The following is a 15,780-nucleotide window of genomic DNA, read 5'->3' on the forward strand; positions in this document are numbered from 1 at the left end:
TTCAGGTATCCACCCCGCCCCAACAAGAACACGAAAAATCTGGGGAATCTTAGCAATTCATTCTTTTAATTATGAAATAAAATTAAATAGACTATAAAAACCATTGTACTATTATATATTAGGAAATATTGAGTCGTGTGTCCAAAAGTCACACTTAAGACCAGGCAATAGTAATAAGCATAGGATGGCTGTGGATACTATGAGATAATGTCTACTTGTCAGAAATGGATGGTATGTTGTGTGTTTTTTTTTTTTTCCGTCAAAGTTTGAAAGTTAATGAGGTACTCTATGTTTTTATTGCTTCTACTGAGAGATCAATTAAGGAATAAAAGGGATTCTGGCGTGCTGTTATTATTATTTTTCACTGTGAGTATATTCAATACCACATACAAAGAAAGCCATTTCTGTCATATCATGCTCTGTTTCATTCATCCTAGATTGTTTTTAGGAAAATTTAGTACATATCACTTCAGTCATCTGAAAAGAATCATTTCTTCATTACAGCTCATAACTTAAAACTATAAAATATCAGCCAGAAAAAAAATTGGCCCAATTAAGAGAAATATGATAATGGTAGAAAAACACATATAGACATGACAGAGATGATAAGATTATTTTAATTTTCCCATTTGCACTGGAATTATTTATGTTACAAATCTCCAGATCTTTTATTACTTAAAACCCTCTGCTGAATCATGAAAAGAAGCTTAAGTTAGCAATTTTCCTCCGCAAAATCTAACTCCTAGCATCTGGTGAACATTTGGATACCTAGTCAAGATCTATGGAAATGATTATTTTAAGACTGTATTCAACATGCCTAGACTTAAAAATCAGCTAGGATCACACTCTGCACATGTATTTTACTATAGGGGATTTGAAAACCTAATATAGTAGCGATGGTCTCAAGGCTTTTGCAACGATGGAAATGGGGATGGGAGACAGGACATGCAGGCAGGCTAGACACTGAGCGTCTGCCAGGGGCCCTTGTGCTCCTGGACAGCGATCTGCATCTTTACCTGTGGACCACCCAGACCACTGCCCTGCCCTCTGTTGCTCCTCACACTTACATTTATACTTGACAGGACTGTTGAATCAAAGACCAATGTCCTTGCTGGTGCCTTCCTGTAACACCCCTGGGACTGGTTTCTGTCTCTTCAGCAGATGCTGCTCAGCTTCCACAGCAACTTCTAAAGTAGAAAAAAGAGGATACTTTTACTCAGGGCAATTAGAAGTGGATTATCAAAGTGTATTATTCTGGATCATACGAGAAATTGCATAATAGGAATGTATAAATACGTAAAATGCTATTAGTTTATTTTTCTGCATATGCTATATGTAGTTTTTGTCCAAATAAACAACAAATTGTATATCTTTATTGCTTTTCATGGTTGTATTATGTGATAAGTTCTCACCAGTTTAATTTCCATTAAGACAGATTGGAGATAATTGGAAAGAATTTGGGCATTTGCCATAGAGAATGCAAATTTATGAAGAAATATTAATAATACCTCAGGGAAAAAAGTTAATTTTATTTAAGAAAAATGAACTTTTTAAACAATACATTTCCCATCAATTTACATATGGCAGTATTTGAGTTATAAATTATTCTTGATTATTTATCAAATCAGGTGTGATGGGGCTTTAATATGGTGACACTTTTATGTTTTCATTTGAATTTTTGGCACAATTTAACTAGTTGAATAAACTTTGTAAGTTATCTATAACCTAGACTCTTTAGAAATCATATGGGACTTGTCTCCAATTAAAATGAATTTCAGAAATTTAACTCTGTTTTGGGTAATAGATACTCTCTATTTTGTTTTCGTGTGTTTCACAGGAACTGGTTTAAGAAATATCTACATTTGCTGTTCAACAAATATTTTAACAGGAACAACTTCAGTCATTCAGATAAATACATCAGTTTGAAAGCCAGCATTTGTTATAAGCGCAGAATTGGATATCAAATTTAGTAAGTTTGAAATGTGATTTAAGTGGTATATTCTAGAGTAGTACTGTCCAATAAAACTTTCTGTAATTATGAAAATTTTTCATCTTTACACTATTCAGTATGGTAGCTACCAGTCATGTGTAGCTACTGTGCACTTGAAATATGGCTAGTGTGATGGAGGAACTTAATTTTTAGTTTTACTTAATTTTAATTAATTTGAGTTAATTAAGCTACCTGTGGATAGTGACTCTAGTATTAGAGAGTATAGTTCTAGAATTTCTGTGTATTTAGCACTCAACACAAAATGAAGTACTTGAATGTCTTCTATCTGCAAAATGATTCTAAAAAAGCAGTAGTGTTCCTAAAGCACAAGGCCCAGCCTCTGACATGTGGCTTTCCCTACAGAGGCTACACAATGTGTGTTCAGGCCCGAAGGATGGATACAGCAGCATCTTGCACTTTGGCTCAACTTGTGGATATTTAGACATAAACTTTGGTTTAGCCATAGGTGATTCGAGAACCTTTGCCTCTGGAAAGCCATGGGATTTCAAATTATCTTTAGCAATAAAGTTTGGTGATAGTAAATGGACTCAAGAGCTTGACTTTCCAGTTCACTCTCATGTAGTATGACTTCTTGCAGAAGACTGGCAGGAAATACAGACATATATGAAAGGAGATATACCACAAACGTAGTTGCCTCCATGAAAAAAACTCTCCAGATTCAGACTGGATATCAGGAAGAGGCTTATAAGTAATTTTTGTGCCTCTTTTATATCATTCTTCAATACATATTTATTGAGTATGTACTATGTGCAAAGTATAATGCTTAGTGTTGGAGATACAATGTTGAAGAAATAAATTAGATACCACCCTTCCCTCATGCTGCTGAACTGCATTAGACAATAAGATTTTTTTCATTTTTTCTTCTTCTTCTAAAAAATCATTTTTTTCTTTCTGGTTATGGTGAAAATAAAACAAGAAGAAGATACATAGCATAATACAAACGCTGAAGATCACTGTTATGTACATGTCATGTATCTTATTCAGTTTACCTCTCTCTGAACAACTTTCCCAGACCCGCACCTTGGTAGCTGATGAAACTGCTTTTTGAAATGCAATAGTGGAAGCAGAGAAAAAACACTGAAGACACCTCAATTGCCATTTTTCGACCCTCAGACTAAGGGTCATTTAACACTGAGTGTTTACCACATATTATTTAAAGAGGCTCTTTTCTCTCTATGATGCAGAAGAATGTCCTTTAAAATAATTGCTAGTTAAAAGACATTTTTGTTGCTGTTAATGTGATGACAGTTTTTTACTTTGTTATTCATAACACTGTGAGAAAGAGTGCTACAATTACTGTTTGTGAAATTAATCAAATTATTCAATATTCAAGCACCATTGTAGGAGCTAAAGGGAACCGTTAGCTACACAGGCAATCTGTAGCTCATTGTATTTCAGTTAATTTTTGAAGAATGAGCCACAAATTTGGCACAGTACTAAGCAAGAATTATTTAGTTAGATTTGTTTTTTCTTCTCCACACAGCAGCTGCATAATTAAATATATGGTCTGACCTGCATTTATAAAGTGAATTTTCAAATACGTCACTGATGGAAATCTAAGGATGAAAAGAATTAAGAATTAAATTAAATTAATGCAACTACAATACTTAGTATTTAAAGTATTTTAAGACCAAAAAGTAATTGTTCTAAATATATTAATTGGTAATATCCTCGAGGTTGTAGACAGACACTTAAAAATAATTTTTAAAAATGAATTATGAAGCAATGAAAGAAACCAAAAGATAGATAAACATACATAAATACTTAAAAACCAGTTGCAGGTGAAATTTTCGTGAACAAAATTAAAAGGTGAAGGGGAGTTTGCTTATACATTATGGAGGTTTTAAAACATAGCCAGATTCTTTGATTCTCCTCTGTGTTCTCTCCCATTGAATCTGGGAGAGCTTATGAACTGACCAGTTGAGCACAGTGGAGCAGGCATTATGTAACTTCTGCAGCAGAATCACAAAAGGCCATGAGGCTGACCTTGATTGCTGGAACATTGTCTTTTGGAGCCCTGAGTCTCCAAGTGAGAAGTCTGACTACCTAGAGACCACCACGCAAGAGAAGCCACATGTAGGCACTCCTGTTGACAATGCCAGCAAATCTCAGTCTTCCTTTCATCACTGCCAGGGTACTAAATATGTGAGCAAAACCATGTTGGGCCCTTCAGTCAACCAGTTGCCAGATGAGGAAGTCATAAGAGCAGAAAAGCTTCTAGACCTACCTCAATTCCTGACTTCTAAAATTGTGATATAAAATGTTTATTGTTTTATGCTGCTAAACTCTGATTTTTATTATGCAGCAAAGATAGCAGGAGCATACCCTCTTATATTTATGATATTTTACAACAGAAAGTTGGAAAACTGAATGTGGAATACACTCTGGGAAATGTTGTTTGCAAGAATTAAAAGGCAGTCTTAGTATTTTTCCAATAGAAAGAGCTCCTACAAATCACCAAGAAAAAAATACTCACACCATATAGGAAAATAGGCAATTAAATTTACAAAAGAAGATAATAAAAAGCTAATAAATATGTTAGAAAGCCTTCAATCTCATTAGTAATGAAAGGAAATGCAAATTAATCTATGAAATTAACCTTTCAGTTATCAAATCAGCCAAGATGAAAATATATTTAATGTTGGTTGGGCTAAGTGAGCGTATAAATGGCACAGACTTACTGGAAAATAAATTGACATTATATACCCAGAGTTTTAAAAATATTTATATTCTTTGATGCTTCTAGGAATTCAGATAAAGAAGTAATCAGAAATAAGGTAAAATAATACAGAAAATGTTTATACAGTTCTATTTATAGGAATAAAGGTATAGAAACAAGCTAAAAATCAATACAGTTAAGTAAATTATGTATTTTATATTATAGAATATTGTTTTATTATTTAGAATGGAATTTTCAATATTTTTCCTTTGTTAATTCTGATCTGGGCACACCATAGCAGAACAGAAAAATCTTAGTATGGACACATAGACTGAGCTTTGAATCCTAGATTTGCCATTTACTTTTCCTGGTGATATGGTTTGGCCTCACCCAAATCTCATCTTGAATTGTAGTTCCCATAATCTCCACATGTTATGGGAGGGACCCAGTGGGAAGTAAGTGAATCATGGGGGCGGTTACCCTCATGCTGTTTTCGTGACAGTGAGTGAGTTCTCACAGGATCTAATGGTTTTGTAAGAGACTTCTCCCTGCTTCACTTATATTTTTCCCTGCTGCCACCATGTGAAGAAAGACATGTTTGCTTCCCCTTCTGCCATGATTGTAAGTTTTCTGAGGCCTCCCCACCCATGCTGAACTGTGAGTCAATTAAACCTCTTTCCTTTATAAATTACCCAGCCTCGGGTATGTCTTATTAGCAGTGTGAGAACAGACTAATACAGTAAGTTGGTACTGGTACTGGGGTGCTGCTATGAAGATACCCTAAAATGTGGAAGTGACTTTGGAATTGAGAAACAGGCAGAGGTGGGAACAGTTTGGAGGGCTCAGAAGACAGGAAAATGTGGGAAAGCTTGGAACTTCCTAGAGACTTGCTGAGCAGCTTTGACCAAAATGCTGATAGTGATATGGATAATGAAGTCCAGGCTGAGGTGGTCTCAGATGGAGATCAGGAACTTTTTGGAAACTGTAATAAAGGTCACTCTTGCTATGTTTCAGCAAAGAGACTGGCACATTTTGCCCCTGCCCTAGAGATCTGTGGAAATTTGAACTTGAGAGAGATGATTTAGGGTGTCTGATGGAAGAAATTTCTAAGTGGCAAAGTGTTCAAGAGGAAGCAGATCATAAAAGTTTGGAAAATTTGCAGCTTCATGATGCAATAGAAAAGAAAAACCAAATTTTCTGGGGAGAAATTCAAGCCTGCTGCAGAAATTTGCATAAGTAATGAGGAGCCAGATGTTAATACCAAGACAATGGGGAAAATATCTCCAGAGTATGTCAGAGACCTTCATGGCAGCCTCTCCCATCACAGGCCCAGAGGCCTAGGAAGAAAAAATGGTTTTGTGGGCTGGCTGTGTGCATCCTAGGGACTTGGTGCCCTGTGTTCCAGCCTCTCCAGCTGTGGCTGAAAGGGACCAAGGTACAGCTTGGTCCATGACTTCAGAGGGTGCAAACCCCAAACTTTGGCAGCTTCCATGTGGTGTTGAGCCTGTAGGTACACAGCAGTCAATAATTGAGGTTAGGGAACTTCTGCCTAGATTTTGGAGGATGAATGGAAATGCCTGGATATCCAGGCAGAAGCCTGCTACAGGGGTGAGGCCCTCATGGAGAACCTCTGCTGGGGCAGTGCAGAAGGAAATTGTGGGCTTGGAGCCCCCACAAATAGTCCCCACTAGGGCACTGCCTGGTGGAGCTGTGAGAAGAGGGCCACTGTCCTCCAGACCCCAGAATGGTAGGTCCACTGACAGCTTGCATTGTGCACCTGGAAAAGCCACAGACAATGCCAGCCATGAAAGAAGCTCGGAGAGAGGCTGTACCCTGCAAAGCCACAGAAGTAGAGTTGCCCAAGGCCTTGGGAGCTGACATTTTGCATTGGCATGACCCAGATGTGAGACATTGAGACAAAGGAGATCATTCTGGAGCTTTAAGATTGGGCTACCCTGCTGTATTTTTGACTCGCACGGGGCCTGTAGTCCCTTCGTTTTGGCCAATTTCTGCCATTTGGAATGGGTGTATTTACCCAATGCCTGTACCTCCATTGTATCTTGAAAGTAACTTGCTTTTGATTTTGCAGGCTCATAGGTGGAAGGGACTTGCCTTGTCTCAGATGACACTTTGGACTTGGACTTTTGAGTTAATGCTGGAATGAGTTAAGGCTTTGGGAGACTGTTGGGAAGGCATGATTGTGTTTTCAAATGTGAGGACATGAGACTTGGGAGGGACCAGGGGCAGAATGATATGGTTTGGCTGTGTCCCCACCCAAATCTCATCTTGAATTGTAGTTCCTGTAATCCCCATGTGTCATGGGAGGGACCCAAGGGGAGGTAATTTAATCATGAGGGTGGTTACCCTCCAGCTGTTCTCAGGATAGTGAGTTCTTATGAGATCTGATGGTTTTATAAGGGGCTTTCCCCCCTTTTGCTTGGCATCTCCTTGCTGCTGCCATGTGAAGAAGGACGTGTTTGCTTCCCGTTTCACCATGATTGTAGAAAGTTTCCTTAGGCCTCCTCAGCCATGCTGAACTGTGAATCAATTAAATCTCTCCTTTACAAATTACCAAGTCTTGGGTATGTCTTTATTAGCAGCATGAGACGGGACTAATACACCTGGATATTTGGAAACCTGATTTACCACTTTGGCTTGGATTTTTCATATAAGGAAAATGAGCTGAGTACCTATTCCATTGAATATGGTGATGATTAAAATAATTTATGTAAGAAATAACAATGCATAATTGTTTTATTTATTTATTTATCTATTTGTTTATTAGTTTTTGCCTTAAAACAACAAAAATGTATTCTCTGCAAGTCTGGAGTCTGGAAGTCTGAAATCAAGATATTGGCAGGGCCATGCCCCCTCTGAGGGTTCTAGAAAATAATTCTTCCACCCCTTCCAGCTCTGATGTTTGTTAACAGGCCTTGCTGTCTCTCAGCTTGTAGAGGCATCACTCCCATTTTGTTATGTGGCCTTAACAGTTTTATACTTATATTTGTGTGTTTATAAATAATAAGCATAATAATTGTTCATGAGTGTTGTCTCTTCTTGTAACCCAAGGACACCATCTGATCTCCATATCTGAATTCATATCACTTTCCAAATCTACTGAACGTTCTTTCACTCTGGCTCATTTGATACCTCCATTTCTACCATAGCCCAGTTTCTATACCATAGTCAGATCTTGAGAACAAAAACCAAAACCAATGAGTCAGTTTTCTTGCTTACATCCCTTCAATGGTTCCAACTGCCTTAAACACACCTCTACTCTTGCTCCACTCTCCACACAGCAGATGAGGTGCACTTTGAAAAATGTAGATCAGATCATGTCATTCTCCTGCTTCTATACCCCAGTCCCCGTACCCAATAGCTCCCCATGGCACTGAGAATGAATCTAAACTTATTTCCTGGCTGCTATGCCCCACATTATTCCCTCTCTGCCTTCTTTCCAACCTTGACCCCTACCTTCTTATCCTCCACCCCTGGCCACGCGGGTCTTCAACTTATGAAAAACAGAGAGCTGATCCTTACTCCTAGGGCTTTGCCATTCCTCTGTCTATAATGCTCTTCCTCCAGAACACTGCATGGCTGTCTGGATGCTTCACCATTTCATGTCTCCACTTGAATATCACTTCCTCAAAAAGGCTTTTCTTGAACATCCAATCTAAAGTTAAGCACTCATTTTTATATATCTTTAATTATCTTTAATTCTGTAGTAGCAGTGATAGCTTCCTTACTTAATTATACATTTTGTTTGTTTTCAGTATGTCTCAACACCCATCCTTCTTCTCTCCCCAACTACTCCAAAGCAGGAAACTTGCTTTGTGTGCTGTAACATCTTTTGTAACCAGAACCAGGCCTGGCACATGGTAGGCATTCCATAAATATTTACTGGACTCCTTACAAATAAATATTATTTGTACTTTTGAAACACAGAACTTAGCACTACAAAAGAAACGTCATGACATTATTTTTTAAAAAGAACAGAAATTGTAAACTATATGGGCATTTTAAAAGGCTTTGATGGTTCTGATTAGAGTTAAGTACATAGCTTCAATTTTGAAAAAAGAAAAGCCCACAAACAAAATCACAAAAGCATAAAATTATTTCATGAGTTTAATGAGAGCTGTCTTGTCAAATCAATGCTTTAAAAATTGTATCACCACTCAACAGGCTCCTTGCTTTGAAATGAATAATGTTCACTTCTCACCAATATTTTTATTGCTGCTGAATATGTGATTTATTTACTGGGTTAGGAACAAGTCTTAATAAAAAGACTTCCCTTTCAGCACCAAAAGTGTTGGAAAAAGTATTTCATTTTTGGAGGCTGGTTTAATACAAGCCTCCAGAATGAGATATCTTAACGACTCCATTGAGTGCATGGGAGTTCAAGCTGTTTCTCTGCCATTCACTCTGGGGTGCAGGAAACGTGGTGACTGGGCCTCAGTGGCCAGGTATGATAACAAGACTCAAAATCTGAATTGCTATTTACAGATATGCCATAACATTTCAAAAAGTATATAGTATTCTCTCAGATGATCAGGCAGTTTTGATATGCATTTCAACATAGCCTATCTTCACCAGTTTTGAATTTCCTTCACAAAATTCGTATGGTTGTTGTCAAACATTCTTATGGTTCCTGAAGGAAGAGGAAACACATATTTGTTAAACGTGTCCTTTGAACCAGTCTCCTTCCTAATTACATTATCTGCACAGTCTCATTTAATCCTTACAACTGTGCAGTAAATGAATAAAGGCAACGGAAAGAAAGATTCTATTCTTTCATGCAATGTTGAAGGAGAAGATTGGTGAATGAGGAATCAGGAAAAGAAACGAACTGTCTATTCTTATCCCATTGACATCATCCCAGAGTTTGGTTTCAAGTTTTTTAAGGGATACTGTATTTTATTTTACTAATTCATGGCAGTTGTCTGGAGCATGACAAATGTTCATTGATCAACAATGCTATTAAATTGGGCACAAGGTTTCCATAGCAACTGCACATTTGTGTTGTATAAAAGTGCCAGGATTTAGAAAAAGACAATTGGGTGAGGCATCTTGAGGTTCCTTTAAGCTATTCTTACCTTCTCATAGAGTAGTACATCTGATTTGGCTTCGTGCTTCTTATACTGCTTGGAGAGCTAGAGGAGGGAGTGGGGAGGGCTCATTTCCCTTTCTGTATCCATCTGAAGGAACTCTTTAAGCCTTTGGCTGATTTTTACAAAAACTCAAGGTTGCATAGTCTCATAAAACTCTAGGATCGTGACATCCATTTCTACAGAAATAGGATCAATTCTGAACTAACAACTAATCATGATAAATTAGAAGAGAGGAAAACATTCCCTAAGGTTGTACTAAGGTACCGTTGAGAGTCTGGATTGGTAGATCACTGGCTTTCTTTTGAGTACATTGTGGATAGAGAGACGTTAATTTTCCTTTTTTTTTTTTTTTTTTTTTTTTATAAAAGCCATGCAATGGTCTCATGACCATATTTAATGGTTACAAAGTTCAAAGAAGCCAAACCTAAATAATCTGGTAAAGGAAAACATTGAAAAGATCTAAATAACTAAAGTGTATACGAAATCTTTGGATTGTATTAGTTTGAAATAAAGAAGGTAGGTGTGAGAAATTAACACTTCAATACGTAAGTAAATCTGAGAAATAGCAACATTAGCTTAGAGAGCTGGAGAACAGAAGCTTCCATAGTTGGAAGCTAAAATTAGGCCCTCATGCTATAATTTAAGTGGCAATGTTTTATAGAAGATACCTATAAGATTTTCATTCTAGCACATCCTTCTGATACTTTTGCAATAGATGGAAAATATATCAAATGTTTCCCAGAATTCCTCATTCTTGTTGAGGAAATATGGAAGGTGAAATTCTAGCTTTTTTTTGAATGAAACAACTGAATGAACCTTCAGTCAGGATAAAATATTGAGAATATAATGGTGATGCAGGACATGGTCAGAGGTCTTCTAAATAACAGAGGTCAGGAAAAGACTGAGGCTTTTCCTAATGGTAAATATTAAAGAAGAACATGGCAGGAAGTCTTCTTTTACTTATCCAGATATTTGAGAGTATAGAGCAAATCGTAAATTGAACCAAAAAGAGTGAAGTAGGTGGATTCCTTTGCTTGGGCTAATAATATTACGACATCCTTGTATTCAATTATCTTGACATTTACATGATGATCAATTTATATATTTAACCATAAAATTAATTGAATAATTTATTAAGTAAATACTATAGCTTAGCTAAGACGCCAGTGAAGCCATTTGTATTGGGCAAGTTTAAAAAAGAAATCTATTGGATGACTACAATTTGACTTAGTTTTTCCTGAGGTTAAAAGTTGATTTATTCCTGCTTAAGATTAATTGTTGATACGGATTCAGTAAGAGCTAAATCATTAAAATGATGCTCTATAAAATCATTTTATGTACCTTTAAAATAAATATGAAAAACTTCAAGTGTATTTTAGTAGCCACTTGCCCTGCAGAACAACCATAATCTAGACCACGGTAGGAGGAAGCAGGAAGGAGAAAAATATGTGCTGTGTGTGTGTTTGGGATATGATCCAGGTTCTGAAACGCTCTAGAATCTTGGTAGAATGAGCTCTGTGCAAAAACACTTTATGATGTGCTGCTTCTTACAGGAAATGTAACATCTTTGCAGTAAGAAAAGTTTTCAAACAGACATTTAAAAGAAGCTAAGAGAAGAACTTTCTTATGGCAGTGGGTGAGCTCAGCAATGTTCTGCTGTCCAGAGAGAGTCTGGTGAGAATCCAGCTCTTGGATGATTCCTCTTCTTCCCATAACAATCAAAATACCTTTAATCCAAGGTAAAATTTGATTTCCGGAGAGAGCACTCCCCCCAAAATTGCTCTAAATTAAGCCTCGTTCAGTAATAGTAACAGCTGTTGTTTATTGAGGATGTCTTACATGCCAGGCTCTGTGTTAAGTATAATTTGACTATATTATACGTCATTTAATCCTCACCACAATCCAAAATAAAGCAATCTTATTATATTTAAGATCATGTAATAAAATCTTAAATTGACTATTACACGCACATCACACCTCCAAATATATTATATGAAACCAGAGTCTATGTTTTGTTCCCTTTTCTTTCCCCAATACACAGTGAGTGACTCATAATTGGTGCCTAGAAAATATCTGTTGAATTAAATGAAATGTCATTTCCTGTGCTTTCTGTGAGAAGCAGATTTTCATCAATCATTTTGTTCTCTGAAATTCTAACTTTGAAGACCCTAGAGATGAAAAAGCATTGGAATTTTTTAACCTAAGAAATGTGGATTGACTTATCTCTGTCTTCTTGGGTTAGTGAGGAAGACTGATGTAAAGGAAGGTTGGAAAGCGTTGTGTGGGAATTGGTGGGAAAGAAGAAATATTAATCTTTGTAAAAATGACTTCTGTTCCCTCTAGACTACAAACACAAAGAAATAGGAAAAACAAGATACTGTGAACTTGATAGTCTTCCAGGGTGTGTCTGAGATTTAACAGCCTGGTATGGCAGTGGTCACTGGCAGACAATGCTCTGAGCTGAGAACTCCAGCAAGACTGGATTTATGCACAAGAGAAGGAAGGGTCATGGTGGAAGGAAAGCATGCGAATAAATGCAGTTTTGATTTCTGTGCATTTTAGGGTAGGCTTAGATTTTCTAGCTGCTGATTGGGTCCTTTTCCGCACTGTTCTCTGCCCTGATGACTCCTGACAGACAATGATCACCTTGGTATGTGACATATAGGAGGACCAACCAATGACACAGATTCTGCAAACTAAGTCCTGTCTTTCCAACTTTAGCTAATCCATGGGATTATTTTTTGAGCATCCAGTCATGTCAGAAACCATTATTGTCAAGGACAGTCACATGGTGTCCACCTGCATGTACACACAGGGTCGTGCAAAGCAAGTTAAACAGACTCCATCCTTCACCTTCAGGAGCTTGCAGTAAAAACCAGACAATAGTTGTGGCAAACACAATGGGGTAAACAGACACACAGCTGTATGAGCAGAGAAGTACAGCAAATTAGTGAATTTTGGCATGAACCGTTAGTGCATGTGCTGTTTTTTGGGTTGGAAATGAGAAGAAATTCTGCAAGATGAAGAGAATTTGTGTGGACTCTGTGAAGGTAAGGAAGAAGAGGGCTGATGGTGGTGGGATAATCATCCTGCTCCTTTCAATTAGGAGAGAAAGTTTTCCTTTGGAGTCAAGGGAGAGGGTATTTCCTTCAGAGGAATCTACTCAGAGGGTACATGTATTGCTACTTAGGTTTAGGTTTTTCTAAGAGATTTGGTTGTAACCAACAGAGAGAAGGAAAATAAAAATTGTATTAAGCATGGCATAGCCTGCCAGAGAAATTTCATAAGCCTTCTTTCCACTGGAAACTAGACTAAAAAGAAAATAAAACAAGAATGTATTATAATTGAACATTTCACTTATAACCAACTACCATATGCCAATTGACTTTCCAAGGAAATTATTACTTTGGTGAGTTTTGTTTTTGTTTTTGTTTTAAGGGGCAATATCGCTTGCCACTGTCTAGCATTTATGGTCTTTGACATCCTGAGCATTGTCAGGAACTAATCTGGACTTGCAGAGAATTCAGCTGAAAGCAAATTCCAGGCAGGTCTCTACTTCAACCACCCTGAGCTGATAGGTATCTCCCTTCTTTTAACTACATTCAGACAGAGAATTTGAAAACCTCTCCAGGAATCTTTTCCAGGGTTTATAAAATCTTCACTGCCAATAAGATCTTTCCATCTAACTTAAATTCCTTTGGTTCTAATTTAAATTCATTTCCTCTTTTTTCCTTGTTAGAGAGCAGAATACTACTCACCAATAGGCGTTTCTTAAAATACATCTGCTAAACACACATCTTAGGCTTCCTTCCTGAACATATATGACTTCATTTCAGAAGTCATCTATTTATTACACACACACACACACACACACACACACACACACACACACACACACACACACAGAGCTTTGGTCTCTGTTTTTTTCTCAAGATGAGATAACCTGCTACAGATCCCTTAAAATTGTGAGTTTCCATAACTAATTTCATGAGGTTAATTCTCCAGATATTGACATGTAAATCTGTTCTATTTCTCTAGTTCCAATCAGACTTTTTAATTAAATCATAATAGTCTATAAGAATGTTGGAATTTATAGTTTATGCTTCCTTGGAATGGGTGAAGTGAATGATAGTCTCAAGATAGTGATGGTCACTTCCTAGCTCTTAACATTTTGGGCAAGAACATTACCTCTAGATATCATGATGAGAGGAATGCCTTGTTTTGCAACTATAAAATGAAGACATGGACAAAAAATGTTAAGGTTTTATTTACCTTTAATACTCAACAATTCTATGAATATGTTCTAAGTATTCCTTTGGCCAAAAAGAGCAGCTGTTTTCTTTTAACTATCATTAATTTTACTCACAGTGGTCAATGTGTGTCACATTATCACTAATTTTTCAAGCAAGAACTTCTAAATTAAATTTTTAATTGTTTTACTGAGGCATAACTTACATATTTTAATGTAAGTCTTGTCAGGTACCTACTCCTGCTTATATGACAGATTAATGTCAAAGGGTGTAAGTTTACAGCTTGATGGGTTTCTGCACATGCTAAATCATTTTGCAGTTTATTATTGCCTAAATGGCTTTGCAAGGCCATTGATATCATATATAAGAGTTTTTATTAAAGAGCTTTTACGCCACTAGAAAGGAGTCTGTAATTCTCTATCTCTTTTATTCACATGACTGTGTTTCCTGTCTTTCATGTGCTGGAATCTTTTAAAGCACATGGTAACAAAATGAGCCTTTTGAGAATATGGTGACACATGGAATTCCCTTTAGAAGGTAATTCCTTTATTTCAAAAACTTAAGTACTAGGGAATAAAAAAAAATTACATGATGAAAAGAATCCTCAAAAGTAGGGCATTGAAAAAAGTCCATAGCAACTATGTGTTGATCTTTTTCTCCTGTGATTATCTATTGAGTATCAATTTTCACTTCATTTCCTTTTAAACTTTTGCCGAACTTTGAATTAAGCAGAAAAGGGCACATCAGAGTTAGCAACATCGAAAACCCACTGCCGCCATCTTCTCAGGGGTTTTATAATAAAGGTGGATAGTCTCTTCCGTCCTTTTGTCTTTTCACATATCAGCCTGACTTTCCCCTGCCCTTTCACTTGCACACATACCTTTCTTTAAAGTCATTTTCTGCTTGCCTTGAAAATGTACTTCATCAAACCTAATGGCTAATTAAACAAAGGAAGTCTGAATTTAATTATACTCCAGATATCAAAATAGGATGAATAATTGTTATAAAATTTAAGCCATTCTTCTTCTATTACAACCTTATCAGCATTTTATTTTCTGCCTCAAACAACAAATCTGCCTGGGTTTCCAGCCATTTCCTTTGGCCTCCTGTGGGCATCCCCAGGGCCCCTGTCTCCTCTCTCTCTCAGCCTTGACCATCCAGGCTGTGCAGTTGCTTCCTTCCCTTCCTTCCTTCCCTTCCTTCCTTCCCTTCCTTCCTTCCTTCCTTCCTTCCTTCCTTCCTTCCTTCCTTCCTTCCTTCCTCCCTCCCTCCCTCCCTCCCTCCCTCCCTCCCTCCCTCCCTTCCTTCCTTCCTTCCTTCCTCTTTTTTCCTTCTTTTTCCCTTCCTTCCTTCCTTCCTTCCTTCCTTTCCTTCCTTCCTTCCTTCCTTCCTTCCTTCCTTCCTTCCTTCCTTCCTTCCTTCCTTCTCTCTCTCTCTCTCTCTCTTTCTTTCTTCTTTTTTTTTTTTTTTTTTTTTGGTCTAAATTGTGGCTTCTGTGCCACTGAGTGCAAAGCAGGTGTTCTACTCTCTGGCTGCCTGATGGGTCTGCTGAGCCATCCGCTGACATTTTAAAAGTCTTTTCATGTTTTTGACCCATATTACATTACACAGCTCACATTAATTGTTCCCTGAGTAACATTTGCACTTTTTGACCACTGGGAGTGCCTGCCTTGCAGTCCCCCAACTTGGTGCTGGACTTGGCAGTGAGCAAAGGGGACGCATATTTGCTTTTTTGTGCTTCACTATCTGTAG

General features: G+C 37.3%; 1 protein-coding gene and 1 long non-coding RNA gene across 17 annotated transcripts in view; one reads left to right on the forward strand and one right to left on the reverse strand.

Moving 5' to 3' along the window:
* LOC135969477 (uncharacterized) overlaps positions 1-15,780 on the forward strand; it is a 127,502-nt gene that overhangs the window by 70,866 nt on the left and 40,856 nt on the right. The gene's annotated exons all lie outside the window — the stretch shown is intronic.
* COL8A1 (collagen type VIII alpha 1 chain) overlaps positions 1-15,780 on the reverse strand; it is a 150,926-nt gene that overhangs the window by 52,483 nt on the left and 82,663 nt on the right. For all 15 annotated transcript variants that reach the window (XM_074033606.1, XM_065539575.2, XM_015446549.4 and 12 more), the window contains one exon: positions 1,068-1,187. The gene's annotated coding sequence lies outside the window, so the exon portion shown is untranslated. The remainder of the gene's footprint in view (positions 1-1,067; positions 1,188-15,780) is intronic.

Source organism: Macaca fascicularis, chromosome 2, assembly GCF_037993035.2.
Source record: "Macaca fascicularis isolate 582-1 chromosome 2, T2T-MFA8v1.1".
Lineage (NCBI taxonomy): Eukaryota > Metazoa > Chordata > Mammalia > Primates > Cercopithecidae > Macaca > Macaca fascicularis.